Here is a 17,816-nt window from a genome sequence, read left to right on the forward strand (position 1 = left end):
TAATATGCAGGAGACTCAGAAGAAACAATATGCAAACAAATATATACATAAGATACAGGTCCAGACATTCATACATGGGGGCCGATTTATCAAAGGCTTCGCAAGCCTTTCGATCCACTACGGCTGCTTCTCTAATCTAATTCAATCTCTGCGGTCTAGTCCGACCTGGGAGGTTGATAGCTACTGCCTGCGCGTGATTGGCTGTGCGTGGGTAGGGGGCAGGATTGCACGCAAGCGCAAAATATTGCTCATGTGCTATGCTGAATTCCGCCAGGGGAATTCAGCCCCTGTCTGCCTCAGCTTGATAAATCGCCCTCCATGACTGCACCTCAAGGTAGAGTTTTATAATCTAGGACACACTCTCTGGACAATTAAGCCAAGGGACTTTCATGGGAAAATAAGGACAGTTGGTGAGTATGAAAGGGATAATAATTTTTTTATAATAATTTTGTTATAGCAGTAGGGTTACAATTATCAAAAGGCAAGTGTGGAAGATGCCTAAAGAAGCAGTTGTTGTTATCCAACCACTTGCTTTATATGTTGCGTTCTGAAAACAGTACAGCCACATACAGCTCCTCACAGTACAACCATGTGCATCTCCTCACAGTACAACCATGTGCAGCTCCTCACAGTACAACCATAGGCAGCTCCTCACAGTACAACTATGTGCAGCTCCTCACAGTACAACTATAGGCAGCTTCTCACAGTACAACCATGTGCAGCTTCTCACAGTACAACCATGTGCAGCTCCTCACAGTACAACCATAGGCAGCTCCTCACAGTACAAACATGTGCAACTCCTCACAGTACAACCATAGGCAGCTTCTCACAGTACAACCATGTGCAGCTCCTCACAGTACAGCCATAGGCAGCTTCTCACAGTACAACCATGTGCAGCTTCTCACAGTACAACCATGTGCAGCTCCTCACAGTACAACAATGTGCAGCTCCTCACAGTACAACCATGTGCAGCTTCTCACAGTACAACCATGTGCAGCTTCTCACAGTACAACCATATGAAGCTTCTCACAGTACAACCATAGGCAGCTCCTCACAGTACAGCCATGTGCAGCTCCTCACAGTACAACCATGTGCAGCTCCTAACAGTACAACCATGTGCAGCTCCTCACAGTACAACCATGTGCAGCTCCTCACAGTACAACCATGTGCAGCTCCTCAAAGTACAACCATGTGCAGCTCCTCACAGTACAACCATGTACAGCTTCTCACAGTACAACCATGTGCAGCTTCTCACAGTACAACGATGTGCAGCTCCTCACAGTACAACCATGTGCAGCTCCTCACAATACAACCATGTGCAGCTCCTCACAGTACAACCATGTGCAGCTCCTCACAGTACAACCATATGCAGCTCCTCACAGTACAGCCATGTGCATCTCCTCACAGTACAGCCATGTGCAGCTTCTCACAGTACAACCATGTGCAGCTCCTCACAGTACAACCATGTGCAGCTCCTCACAGTACAACCATGTGCAGATCCTCACAGTACAACCATGTGCAGCTCCTCACAGTACAATCATGAGCAGCTCCTCACAGTACAACCATGTGCAGCTCCTCACAGTACAACCATGTGCAGATCCTCACAGTACAACCATGTGCAGCTCCTCACAGAATAACTATGTGCAGCTCCTCACAGTACAACCATGTGCAGCTCCTCACAGTACAATCATGTGCAGCTCCTCACAGTACAACCATATGCAGCTCCTCACAGTACAACCATGTGCAGCTCCTCACAGTACAACCATGTGCAGCTCCTCACAGTACAACCATGTGCAGCTTCTAAAAGTACAACCATGTGCAGCTCCTCACAGTATAACCATATGCAGCTCCTCACAGTACAACCATAGGCAGCTCCTCACAGTACAACCATGTGCAGCTCCTCACAGTACAACCATAGGCAGCTTCTCACAGTACAACCATGTGCAGCTCCTCACAGTACAACCATAGGCAGCTTCTCACAGTACAACCATGTGCAGCTCCTCACAGTACAATCATGTGCAGCTCCTCACAGTACAACCATATGCAGCTCCTCACAGTACAACCATGTGCAGCTCCTCACAGTACAACCATGTGCAGCTCCTCACAGTACAACCATGTGCAGCTTCTAAAAGTACAACCATGTGCAGCTCCTCACAGTATAACCATATGCAGCTCCTCACAGTACAACCATAGGCAGCTCCTCACAGTACAACCATGTGCAGCTCCTCACAGTACAACCATAGGCAGCTTCTCTCAGTACAACCATGTGCAGCTCCTCACAGTACAACCATAGGCAGCTTCTCACAGTACAACCATGTGCAGCTTCTCACAGTACAACCATGTGCAGCTCCTCACAGTACAACAATGTGCAGCTCCTCACAGTACAACCATATGCAGCTTCTCACAGTACAACCATGTGCAGCTTCTCACAGTACAAAAATGTGCAGCTCCTCACAGTACAACCATGTGCAGCTCCTCACAGTACAACCATATGCAGCTTCTCACAGTACAACCATAGGCAGCTCCTCACAGTACAGCCATGTGCAGCTCCTCACAGTACAACCATGTGCAGCTCCTAACAGTACAACCATGTGCAGCTCCTCACAGTACAACCATGTGCAGCTCCTCACAGTACAACCATGTGCAGCTCCTCACAGTACAACCATGTGCAGCTCCTCACAGTACAACCATGTGCAGCTTCTCACAGTACAACCATGTGCAGCTCCTCACAGTACAACCATGTACAGCTCCTCACAGTACAACCATGTGCAGCTCCTCACAATACAACCATGTGCAGCTCCTCACAGTACAACCATGTGCAGCTCCTCACAGTACAACCATATGCAGCTCCTCACAGTACAACCATGTGCATCTCCTCACAGTACAGCCATGTGCAGCTTCTCACAGTACAACCATGTGCAGCTCCTCACAGTACAACCATGTGCAGCTCCTCACAGTACAACCATGTGCAGATCCTCACAGTACAACCATGTGCAGCTCCTCACAGTACAACCATGTGCAGCTCCTCACAGTACAACCATGTGCACTCCTCACAGTACAACCATGTGCAGATCCTCACAGTACAACCATGTGCAGCTCCTCACAGAATAACCATGTGCACCTCCTCACAGTACAACCATGTGCAGCTCCTCACAGTACAACCATATGCAGCTCCTCACAGTACAACCATGTGCAGCTCCTCACAGTACAACCATATGCAGCTCCTCACAGTACAACCATGTGCAGCTCCTCACAGTACAACCATGTTCAGCTCCTCACAGTACAACCATGTGCAGCTTGTCAAAGTACAACCATGTGCAGCTCCTCACAGTATAACCATATGCAGCTCCTCACAGTACAACCATATGTAGCTCTTCATAGTGAAACCATGTGCAGCTCCTCATAGTACAACCATATGCAGCTCCTCACAGTACAACCATGTGCAGCTCCTCACAGTACAACCATGTGCAGCTTCTCACAGTACAACCATGTGCAGCTCCTCAGAGTACAACCATATGCAGCTCCGCACAGTACAACCATATGTAGCTCCTCATAGTAAAACCATGTGCAGCTCCTCATAGTACAACCATATGCATCTCCTCACAGTACAACCATGTGCAGCTCCTCACAGTACAGCCATGTGCAGCTCCTCACAGTACAACCATATGTAGCTCCTCATAGTAAAACCATGTGCAGCTCCTCACAGTAAAACCATGTGCAGCTCCTCACAGTACAAATAAGTGCAGCTCCTCACAGTAAAACCATGTGCAGCTCCTCATAGTACAACCATGTGCAGCTCCTCACAGTACAACCTTGTGCAGCTCCTCACAGTACAACCATGTGCAGCTCCTCACAGTACAACCATGTGCAGCTCCTCAAAGTACAACCATATGCAGCTCCTCACAGTACAACCATGTGCAGCTCCTCACAGTACAACTATGTGCAGCTCCTCACAATACAACCATGTGCAGCTCCTCACAGTACAACCATGTGCAGCTCCTGACAGTACAACCATGTGCACCTCCTCACAGTACAACCATATGCAGCTCCTCACACTACAACCATGTGCAGCTCCGCACAGTACAACCATGTGCATCTCCTCACAGTACAAACATGTGCAGCTCCTCACAGTACAACCATGTGCAGATCCTCACAGTACAACCATGTGCAGTTCCTCACAGTACAACCATGTGCAGCTCCTCACAGTACAACCATGTGCAGCTCCTCACAGTACAACCATGTGCAGCTCCTCACAGTACAACCATGTGCAGCTCCTCACAGTACAACCATATGCAGCTCCTCACAGTACAACCATATGTAGCTCCTCATAGTAAAACCATGTGCAGCTCCTCATAGTACAACCATGTGCAGCTCCTCACAGTACAAATAAGTGCAGCTCCTCACAGTAAAACCATGTGCAGCTCCTCATAGTACAACCATGTGCAGTTCCTCATAGTACAACCATGTGCAGCTCCTCACAGTACAACCATGTGCAGCTCCTCACAGTACAACCATGTGCAGCTCCTCACAGTACAACCATATGTAGCTCCTCATAGTAAAACCATGTGCAGCTCCTCATAGTACAACCATGTGCAGCTCCTCAAAGTACAACCATATGCAGCTCCTCACAGTACAACCATATCTAGCTCCTCATAGTAAAACCATGTGCAGCTCCTCATAGTACAACCATGTGCAGCTCCTCACAGTAAAACCATGTGCAGCTCCTCACAGTACAAATAAGTGCAGCTCCTCACAGTAAAACCATGTGCAGCTCCTCATAGTACAACCATGTGCAGCTCCTCACAGTACAACCATGTGCAGCTCCTCAAAGTACAACCATATGCAGCTCCTCACAGTACAACCATGTGCAGCTCCCCACAGTACAACTATGTGCAGCTCCTCACAATACAACCATGTGCAGCTCCTCACAGTACAACCATGTGCAGCTCCTCACAGTACAACCATGTGCAGCTCCTCACAGTACAACCATATGCAGCTCCTCACACTACAACCATGTGCTGCTCCGCACAGTACAACCATGTGCATCTCCTCACAGTACAACCATGTGCAGCTTCTCACAGTACAACCATGTGCATCTCCTCACAGTACAACCATGTGCAGCTTCTCACAGTACAACCATGTTCAGCTCCTAACAGTACAACCATGTGCAGCTCCTAACAGTACAACCATGTGCAGCTCCTCACAGTACAACCATGTGCAGCTCCTCACAGTACATCCACATGCAGCTCCTCACAGTACAACCATATGCAGCTCCTCACAGTACAACTATGTGCAGCTCCTCACAGTACAACCATGTGCATCTCCTTATAGTATAACCACGTGCATCTCCTCACAGTACAACCACTTGCAGCTCCTCACAGTACAACCATGTGCAGCTCCTCACAGTACAACCACATGCAGCTCCTCATAGTACAACCATGTGCAGCTCCTCACAGTAAAACCATGTGCAGCTACTCACAGTACAACCATGTGCAGCTCCTCACAGAATAACCATGTGCAGCTCCTCGCAGTACAACCATGTGCAGCTCCTCACAGTACAACCATGTGCAGCTCCTCAGAGTACAACCATGTGCAGCTCCTCACAGTACAACCATATGCAGCTCCTCACAGTACAACCATGTGCAGCTCCTCACAGTACAACCATGTGCAGCTTCTCAAAGTACTACCATGTGCAGCTCCTCACAGTACAAATAAGTGCAGCTCCTCACAGTAAAACCATGTGCAGCTCCTCACAGTACAACCATATGTAGCTCTTCATAGTAAAACCATGTGCAGCTCCTCATAGTACAACCATATGCAGCTCGTCACAGTACAACCATGTGCAGCTCCTCACAGTACAACCATGTGCAGCTTCTCACAGTACAACCATGTGCAGCTCCTCACAGTACAACCATATGTAGCTCCTCACAGTAAAACCATGTGCAGCTCCTCATAGTACAGCCATATGCATCTCCTCACAGTACAACCATGTGCAGCTCCTCACAGTACAACCATGTGCAGCTCCTCACAGTACAACCATATATAGCTCCTCATAGTAAAACCATGTGCAGCTCCTCACAGTAAAACCATGTGCAGCTCCTCACAGTACAAATAAGTGCAGCTCCTCACAGTAAAACCATGTGCAGCTCCTCATAGTACAACCATGTGCAGTTCCTCATAGTACAACCATGTGCAGCTCCTCACAGTACAACCATGTGCAGCTTCTCACAGTACAACCATGTGCAGCTCCTCACAGTACAACCATGTGCAGCTCCTCACAGTACAACCATGTGCAGCTCCTCGCAGTACAACCATATGTAGCTCCTCATAGTAAAACCATGTGCAGCTCCTCATAGTACAACCATGTGCAGCTCCTCAAAGTACAACCATATGCAGCTCCTCACAGTACAACCATATGTAGCTCCTCATAGTAAAACCATGTGCAGCTCCTCATAGTACAACCATGTGCAGCTCCTCACAGTAAAACCATGTGCAGCTCCTCACAGTACAAATAAGTGCAGCTCCTCACAGTAAAACCATGTGCAGCTCCTCATAGTACAACCATGTGCAGCTCCTCACAGTACAACCATGTGCAGCTCCTCAAAGTACAACCATATGCAGCTCCTCACAGTACAACCATGTGCAGCTCCTCACAGTACAACTATGTGCAGCTCCTCACAATACAACCATGTGCAGCTCCTCACAGTACAACCATGTGCAGCTCCTCACAGTACAACCATGTGCAGCTCCTCACAGTACAACCATATGCAGCTCCTCACACTACAACCATGTGCTGCTCCGCACAGTACAACCATGTGCATCTCCTCACAGTACAACCATGTGCAGCTTCTCACAGTACAACCATGTGCATCTCCTCACAGTACAACCATGTGCAGCTTCTCACAGTACAACCATGTGCAGCTCCTAACAGTACAACCATGTGCAGCTCCTAACAGTACAACCATGTGCAGCTCCTCACAGTACAACCATGTGCAGCTCCTCACAGTACATCCACATGCAGCTCCTCACAGTACAACCATATGCAGCTCCTCACAGTACAACTATGTGCAGCTCCTCACAGTACAACCATGTGCATCTCCTTATAGTATAACCACGTGCATCTCCTCACAGTACAACCACTTGCAGCTCCTCACAGTACAACCAGGTGCAGCTCCTCACAGTACAACCAGGTGCAGCTCCTCACAGTACAACCAGGTGCAGCTCCTCACAGTACAACCACATGCAGCTCCTCATAGTACAACCATGTGCAGCTCCTCACAGTAAAACCATGTGCAGCTACTCACAGTACAACCATGTGCAGCTCCTCACAGAATAACCATGTGCAGCTCCTCGCAGTACAACCATGTGCAGCTCCTCACAGTACAACCATGTGCAGCTCCTCAGAGTACAACCATGTGCAGCTCCTCACAGTACAACCATATGCAGCTCCTCACAGTACAACCATGTGCAGCTCCTCACAGTACAACCATGTGCAGCTCCTCACAGTACAACCATGTGCAGCTCCTCACAGTACAACCATGTGCAGCTTCTCAAAGTACTACCATGTGCAGCTCCTCACAGTACAAATAAGTGCAGCTCCTCACAGTAAAACCATGTGCAGCTCCTCACAGTACAACCATATGTAGCTCTTCATAGTAAAACCATGTGCAGCTCCTCATAGTACAACCATATGCAGCTCGTCACAGTACAACCATGTGCAGCTCCTCACAGTACAACCATGTGCAGCTTCTCACAGTACAACCATGTGCAGCTCCTCACAGTACAACCATATGTAGCTCCTCACAGTAAAACCATGTGCAGCTCCTCATAGTACAGCCATATGCATCTCCTCACAGTACAACCATGTGCAGCTCCTCACAGTACAACCATGTGCAGCTCCTCACAGTACAACCATATATAGCTCCTCATAGTAAAACCATGTGCAGCTCCTCACAGTAAAACCATGTGCAGCTCCTCACAGTACAAATAATTGCAGCTCCTCACAGTAAAACCATGTGCAGCTCCTCATAGTACAACCATGTGCAGTTCCTCATAGTACAACCATGTGCAGCTCCTCACAGTACAACCATGTGCAGCTTCTCACAGTACAACCATGTGCAGCTCCTCACAGTACAACCATGTGCAGCTCCTCAAAGTACAACCATATGCAGCTCCTCACAGTACAACCATGTGCAGCTCCGCACAGTACAACCATGTGCATCTCCTCACAGTACAACCATGTGCAGCTCCTCACAGTACAACCATGTGCAGATCCACACAGTACAACCATGTGCAGCTCCTCACAGTACAACCATGTGCAGCTCCTCACAGTACAACCATGTCAGTTCCTCACAGTACAACCATGTGCAGCTCCTCACAGTACAACCATGTGCAGCTCCTCACAGTACAACCATATGCAGCTCCTCACAGTACAACCATATGTAGCTCCTCATAGTAAAACCATGTGCAGCTCCTCATAGTACAACCATGTGCAGCTCCTCACAGTACAAATAAGTGCAGCTCCTCACAGTAAAACCATGTGCAGCTCCTCATAGTACAACCATGTGCAGTTCCTCATAGTACAACCATGTGCAGCTCCTCACAGTACAACCATGTGCTGCTCCTCACAGTACAACCATGTGCAGCTCCTCACAGTACAACCATGTGCAGCTCCTCATAGTACAACCATATGCAGCTACTCACAGTACAACCATATGTAGCTCCTCATAGTAAAACCATGTGCAGCTCCTCATAGTACAACCATGTGCAGCTCCTCACAGTAAAACCATGTGCAGCTCCTCACAGTACAAATAAGTGCAGCTCCTCACAGTAAAACCATGTGCAGCTCCTCATAGTACAACCATGTGCAGCTCCTCACAGTACAACCATGTGCAGCTCCTCAAAGTACAACCATATGCAGCTCCTCACAGTCCAACCATGTGCAGCTCCTCACAGTACAACTATGTGCAGCTCCTCACAATACAACCATGTGCAGCTCCTCACAGTACAACCATGTGCAGCTCCTCACAGTACAACCATATGCAGCTCCTCACACTACAACCATGTGCAGCTCCGCACAGTACAACCATGTGCATCTCCTCACAGTACAACCACAGTACAACCATGTGCATCTCCTCACAGTACAACCATGTGCAGCTTCTCACAGTACAACCATGTGCATCTCCTCACAGTACAACCATGTGCAGCTCCTCACAGTACAACCATGTGCAGCTCCTAACAGTACAACCATGTGCAGCTCCTCACAGTACAACCATGTGCAGCTCCTCACAGTACATCCACATGCAGCTCCTCACAGTACAATCATATGCAGCTCCTCACAGTACAACTATGTGCAGCTCCTCACAGTACAACCAAGTGCATCTCCTTATAGTATAACCACGTGCATCTCCTCACAGTACAACCACGTGCAGCTCCTCACAGTACAACCATATGCAGCTCCTCACAGTACAACCATGTGCAGCTCCTAACAGTACAACCATGTGCAGCTTCTCACAGTACAACCATGTGCAGCTTCTCACAGTACAACCATGTGCAGCTTCTCACAGTACAACCATGTGCAGCTCCTCACAGTACAACCATATGCAGCTCCTCACAGTACAACCATATGCAGCTCCTCACAGTACAACCATGTGCAGCTCCTCACAGTACATCCACATGCAGCTCCTCACAGTACAACCATATGCAGCTTCTCAAAGTACTACCATGTGCAGCTCCTCACAGTACAAATAAGTGCAGCTCCTCACAGTAAAACCATGTGCAGCTCCTCACAGTACAACCATATGTAGCTCTTCATAGTAAAACCATGTGCAGCTCCTCATAGTACAACCATATGCAGCTCGTCACAGTACAACCATGTGCAGCTCCTCACAGTACAACCATGTGCAGCTTCTCACAGTACAACCATGTGCAGCTCCTCACAGTACAACCATATGTAGCTCCTCACAGTAAAACCATGTGCAGCTCCTCATAGTACAGCCATATGCATCTCCTCACAGTACAACCATGTGCAGCTCCTCACAGTACAACCATGTGCAGCTCCTCACAGTACAACCATATATAGCTCCTCATAGTAAAACCATGTGCAGCTCCTCACAGTAAAACCATGTGCAGCTCCTCACAGTACAAATAAGTGCAGCTCCTCACAGTAAAACCATGTGCAGCTCCTCATAGTACAACCATGTGCAGTTCCTCATAGTACAACCATGTGCAGCTCCTCACAGTACAACCATGTGCAGCTCCTCACAGTACAACCATGTGCAGCTCCTCACAGTACAACCATGTGCAGCTCCTCAAAGTACAACCATATGCAGCTCCTCACAGTACAACCATGTGCAGCTCCGCACAGTACAACCATGTGCATCTCCTCACAGTACAACCATGTGCAGCTCCTCACAGTACAACCATGTGCAGATCCACACAGTACAACCATGTACAGCTCCTCACAGTACAACCATGTGCAGCTCCTCACAGTACAACCATGTCAGTTCCTCACAGTACAACCATGTGCAGCTCCTCACAGTACAACCATGTGCAGCTCCTCACAGTACAACCATATGCAGCTCCTCACAGTACAACCATATGTAGCTCCTCATAGTAAAACCATGTGCAGCTCCTCATAGTACAACCATGTGCAGCTCCTCACAGTACAAATAAGTGCAGCTCCTCACAGTAAAACCATGTGCAGCTCCTCATAGTACAACCATGTGCAGTTCCTCATAGTACAACCATGTGCAGCTCCTCACAGTACAACCATGTGCAGCTCCTCACAGTACAACCATGTGCAGCTCCTCACAGTACAACCATGTGCAGCTCCTCATAGTACAACCATATGCAGCTACTCTCAGTACAACCATATGTAGCTCCTCATAGTAAAACCATGTGCAGCTCCTCATAGTACAACCATGTGCAGCTCCTCACAGTAAAACCATGTGCAGCTCCTCACAGTACAAATAAGTGCAGCTCCTCACAGTAAAACCATGTGCAGCTCCTCATAGTACAACCATGTGCAGCTCCTCACAGTACAACCATGTGCAGCTCCTCAAAGTACAACCATATGCAGCTCCTCACAGTCCAACCATGTGCAGCTCCTCACAGTACAACTATGTGCAGCTCCTCACAATACAACCATGTGCAGCTCCTCACAGTACAACCATGTGCAGCTCCTCACAGTACAACCATATGCAGCTCCTCACACTACAACCATGTGCAGCTCCGCACAGTACAACCATGTGCATCTCCTCACAGTACAACCACAGTACAACCATGTGCATCTCCTCACAGTACAACCATGTGCAGCTTCTCACAGTACAACCATGTGCATCTCCTCACAGTACAACCATGTGCAGCTCCTCACAGTACAACCATGTGCAGCTCCTAACAGTACAACCATGTCCAGCTCCTCACAGTACAACCATGTGCAGCTCCTCACAGTACATCCACATGCAGCTCCTCACAGTACAATCATATGCAGCTCCTCACAGTACAACTATGTGCAGCTCCTCACAGTACAACCATGTGCATCTCCTTATAGTATAACCACGTGCATCTCCTCACAGTACAACCACGTGCAGCTCCTCACAGTACAACCATATGCAGCTCCTCACAGTACAACCATGTGCAGCTCCTAACAGTACAACCATGTGCAGCTTCTCACAGTACAACCATGTGCAGCTTCTCACAGTACAACCATGTGCAGCTTCTCACAGTACAACCATGTGCAGCTCCTCACAGTACAACCATATGCAGCTCCTCACAGTACAACCATATGCAGCTCCTCACAGTACAACCATGTGCAGCTCCTCACAGTACATCCACATGCAGCTTCTCACAGTACAACCATGTGCAGCTTCTCACAGTACAACCATGTGCAGCTTCTCACAGTACAACCATGTGCAGCTTCTCACAGTACAACCATGTGCAGCTCCTCACAGTACAACCATGTGCAGCTCCTCACAGTACAACCATGTGCAGCTCCTCACAGTACAACCATGTGCAGCTCCTCACAGTACAACCATGTGCAGCTCCTCACAGTACAACCATGTGCAGCTCCTCTTTAGCAGATTATTTAGCATATTATTTTCATGTGGTGGCTTTGGAATGATACATTATACAAAAACAGACAGAAGGTTGGGATATCAAAATCTCATCCAGCTTAGAATACAAGAGTTGTAAATCTGTTCCTACTAATTATTTCCTTGATCAAAAATAAATTTTGGATACATGTCAGTGGTCAATTCTAATCTAAGTACATTTTGCTGGCATAAATGGTCACTGCTTTATGTGTTACAAGTAAAAGTAAGTTTTAAATAATTGCATTATAAAAGCCATGGGGCTAGAATTTGCTGATCTGTGTTTATTACAGGCAACTAAAGTGGGGTAAAATCCCTGCTCTGCATATGTTACAGACAAGGGGGTTAAATCACTGCTCTGTGTGTGGTAATGGAAGTCAATTGGGCGTTGAATCACTATTTTATTGTGTATTAATAACACCTAGGTACTGGCAGCCAACAGCCGGCTTCTGAACAATATATAGTGCGGGTGGAGCGTATGGAAGTTTTTGGGGAGGAACATTTACTGCCCTTATTAATCAGTAACCTATCAGTCATCCAGTATTTGTATAAGGGGCCAGCAAATCTAATTACGTTAGAAAGAGGTCTTCAAACTGAAGCCATTTAAATCCATCAGCGTTCTGAGCTTAGAACGATTCAGCAGAACTTGTCACCAGGCAAGACATTGCACAGGTTTCTTGTGATATTATAAATCTAATTCATTTTCTTTTGTCACATGTTATATTCTTGCCCAAAACGTCTAAAGTATTCTCAAACTTTTTTAATGTTTATATTTTTGTGCACATTTTATACCCATTATTAAGCAGAAATTAGGTTTTTATGAATAATCACACTTTTAAACCACAAAATTAATAAGCAACTAATATTTGAACTGAGGAATGTTCATTTATTGTTATTAAAAGAACATGAAAGTCAAAACTACATTTTTGTAGATCAGATAGAACATTTGTACTTAAGAGGTTTTTCAATGTATTTCTTTTTTCAAGTTTTCTTTGTTCACTGGGTATCCTTTGTTGAAAAGCATACCTTGGTATGCTCAGGAGCATCAGTGCACTACAGGGAGCTAGCTGGTGATTTGTGGCTACACACATATACCTCTTGTCATTGGCTCACAAGATATACTCAGCTAGTTCCTAGTAGTTCTTGGACCTTTGCAGGGATTAAACGAACAGTCTAATGATGAAATGCTCTAACACACTTTGTACTTCAATACCCTGTGTGTTAATTGTGAAACTCATATGAAGTTGTTAATTGCACCATACATATAATGATTTGTGAAAGAAATGTTTTCAAACACATTAATATTGATAAATTAGCTGCATGTTTTTCTTCTGCTTTGGTCGGGTATATTTACTTGTTCCAGGTCTGCAGAAACTCCAGTGACAAGCCTGGGGTCTTCAAGGTTTTTGTTACTTTGAACGCATGAAAACGTATTCTAGTTATTTTGCACGTGTAGCATGTTGTGGTTCAACTAATTTACATGTCTGACTTCTAATTAACTGGAAAATGCAAAAAACAAACAAAAAAAACTGCAGAAATAAAATGCTAAGTTATTGCACAGAAATATCTGATTGATTGGAATAAGTGGAGTATAACCAACAAGGAGCTTCCTACAAGATTTTGTAATTAAATTACTAGTAGTAGTAGTAATAGTATTATTAGTATTGCTGTTGTATCTGCTACAAGGGGTCACCAGCTATTAAATCAATAAATGCTCAGATTCTTATTTTATATCTATTATTAATTATGTTACTGTATACTGGAAAAATGCTGCAATATTCTGCAGCACTGAATACATGATCAGCGTGATATACTGTATACTACAATTAACTTGTAATTGATACAGGAGAAGGACAGCCCTTTTCTGAAGAGCTTACACTCAACTGGTTAGTGGAAAATAAGATATAAAGGGCCGAATTACAAGTCGAGATCAAAATTCTGAGCTGGTATTACAAGTGAGGTGCAATGTGAATGCGAACGCATTGCACGAAAGCATTGGGCGCACCAGAGAGCACTATCATAGGCTCCAATGGGAGCCTCGTTCTCATGCCGTGAGACACGGCATGAGAATCTAATGCAGCGAAGGGGGTAAGTCGCTCAGCGATGGGCAGCAATTATAAATATATATAAGTACATATACACATATTAACACAAAAATATATAGGTATATAAGCATATACATATCTATTTACAGGGAACACACAGGGAAAAGTGCAATGTAAAGTTACTGGGGGGGGGGGGGGGGGTTCTTACACCCCCCACCTGTCACTTTTAACCTCTAAAACTGCTTAGTGCAGGGGTTTTTTTACAACTTTTTGGGGGGCAAAACCAGAGTAGTGACCTCCGGTTAATTTTTTGAGCGCTTATTGCTACGGTGAACGGTAGCAATAACCAGTCACTTATAATGGCAAATTTGCTCATATGCGGGCGCAAAATAAATTAGCGCTCCACTTGTAATCTAACTCATAGTATATGAGTTGTGAGATAGAGCTTGAAGAATCATCTGCATTTACAGCAAGGAACTAATTCCCTAAATTATGAGGCTGGTCTCCAAATCTTAGTGACTCAGCTACACAAAAAATATAGGAAACAAAGACTTTCTTCTCTCGGGGGACTTAATGCTTAATGAATCTATGAGTCTGCCAAGTACGGGGAGAGCATCTGCAGGTTTGATTCACAAGCTCTGCATTTTATAGCTGAAAAGGCCAATGCTATAAATCACAAAAACTAGAAGAGGTAGATATATATAGTAACGATACTAGAAAACACAGAACTAAACAGGATCATACTTATGGCTAATTTTGGAAGTGTCATTTAACATTCTTAAAGAGACACTAAATCCAATTTTTTTCTTTCATGAATCAGATAGAGCATGACATTTTAAGCAACTTTCTAATTTACTCCTATTATCAATTTTTCTTAGTTCTCTTGCTATCTTTATTTTAAAAGCAGGAATGTAAATCTTAGCAGCCAGCCCATTTTAGTTTCAGCACCATGGCTAGCTGGAGTCTTACATTTACCCACCAATAAGCAAGTATAACCCAGGTTCTCAACCAAAAATGGGCCGGCTCCTATGCATCACATTCCTGCTTTTTAAATAAAGATAGAAAGAGTACAAAGAAAAATTGATAATAGGAGTAAATTAGAAAGTTGCTTAAAATTGCATACACTATCTGAATCATGAAAGAAAAAAATGTGGGTTTAGTGTCCCTTTAAGAAACTTCAGCAAGCAGCACAAACACTGCCCTGAAAATGAAATGTAATGCTGCTTTACAAAACATGAAATCACAACTATCTAATTTAACTACTTGGTAACCAATGAGGACTGCAATGTCATGTATCAATTTCCTCCCTGATAACTAAAGAGTTAACATACAAACGCATTAAGACCCTTGAGACTTATCTAAAATTCAAATACACAGGCATTGCTGGTAATGGTGTGGAGCAGTGACCTACATGAATTCACTGATTCTACTAAAAACACACAAGTGCCCCTATGAAATAAATGGAAAGGCAGATTATGCACAAGCTTGAGAAATTACAACTCCACAGGTGGGATGTAGCATTCTCCATGAATTATTTATATAAACAAGTTAAAAATGAGCCTGTATGCATTATACACTAACTTCCCTGTATAATTGCCCAGTTTACAGTTATTTAAATGGAGTTCCTGTTAATTTAGAAAGGCAAGTTTATTTTCTGCCTGTGTGGTCCGAGGGCTAATCTAATTAGCTTAAAGAATACATTCATTTTGAACACTTTGTGACTTCACTGATGCAAGAAGGATGTTTGGCTTGTGGTGTTCTGCAGCAAGATACAAATGCTTACAGAAATGTATTTGTTACACTTTGGTCCATAAACAAATGTTAAACATAAGACAAATTAGAGAGCACCCCTATGACAATGGTTTTACAGATGGTTACAATTCCCAAGCTACAACAGTTCTGCAATTTAAGGGTACTGGTAGTGTCATAAACAGCATAATAAGAACATTTGCATCAGACGTGCTACAAAGGCAAGGCAATACAAGTAATACAGTGTAACATCTAATACTACATTTTACAAAAACAAATATATAAACCAACACTGTATTTGTCAGCAAAAAAACAAAACTAATAAACAATGTAAAAACAATACGTGAAAAGTTTTCAGAACAAAGAAAAAGTGCTGAGTCCCCAACTTAACCAGTCAGCTGCCAGAGAAGGCCAGAATGCATTGTGCAGCTGTGGTACAGACAGAATGGGGTTAATGAATCTCACATGCAAGCACAATGACAAATGTTTAGCAGTAGGGGAACTTCAACACCATGACATATGGTCTTATGGTGACCATAATGTGAAGTTATTGCTTCATAACACACCTGGGGGAACAAAGAACACCTTATTGATGCATGACTAGAGAGAGAGAGCAAGAGGTAATGTACACCTGTCCTTGGTACCCAGAGGGAATCTAAAGTTGTGATACCCAGAGAAGCCACTGGATGGCACTCCTTCCCTGGTCTATTCAATATAGGATCATTCCCTAAGCTAAGCATCTGAACATACATTTAAATGGGAATATATAGGCAGTGATGATACATTATGATACGTTTCACAGATACAAACATCCTGACACACACAGAGAAATCACTTCACGTCTTTCCATCACAACAAGAGGGTGTCTCTGCATCTCACAATAGAGATAATTTCATGCATTGAGCCTTGTTGACATAGTCAGTATATGATCTCCATATGTAATGTTACCCAATACCTGCAGGGACTGCAGGATGTCAGTGCACTGTGACAACAAGGAGACTGACAAACATATACAAATATGCACACACTGACACATGCACTGACATAAACAAATGCATATAATGAGAAATACAGACACACACTGACACCTACGCACACTGAAAAGCAATGCACACATAGTACAAATGGTGTGTGTGTGTATAGACCCCCCCCCACACACACACACATACACACACCCAAACAAACACACACACAAAAAACACACACACAAACACACAAACCCCACACATACACACAAACAAACAGACATACACACACACACAAACACACACACATACACACACACACACACACACACACACACAACACACACAACACACACACATACACACATACACACACACATACACACACACATACACACACACACTCAACATACACACAAACACACACATACACACACATTCACACACAAACACATACATACACACACACACATACACACACACACACACAAACACATACCCACAGTCACATAATAATGTTCATCATTAACATACATAGAGGAACTGCCTTGCACACGTGCAAACAGGCACATAAACAAAATAACAAATGTATCACAATTTAACAGACCCTGCCAAGTACCACACATAAACAGATATGTACACAATTACACATTAACATGCACATATAGGCATATTTACCTTACAGTTTAACATGCACACAATAACACAATAGAATGCACATGCAAAATAATGCAATTATATCTGTCCATCCATCTATCTATCTGTCTATCTATCTATCTAATCTATCTATTCTATTACAAAATGCACAGTTTTGTACATAATACCGAATCTGAACTTGTACTAACATCCATATACACATGTTTATATCACAAGAGTCAGTGCTGTGTTAGGTGAGGGTGTACAAGATCATAACACACACATAGGTTTGTTTCACTTTTACACAATAGACATCTCAGGTAATGTGAGTT

This window comes from Bombina bombina, chromosome 9, assembly GCF_027579735.1.
Source record: "Bombina bombina isolate aBomBom1 chromosome 9, aBomBom1.pri, whole genome shotgun sequence".
Lineage (NCBI taxonomy): Eukaryota > Metazoa > Chordata > Amphibia > Anura > Bombinatoridae > Bombina > Bombina bombina.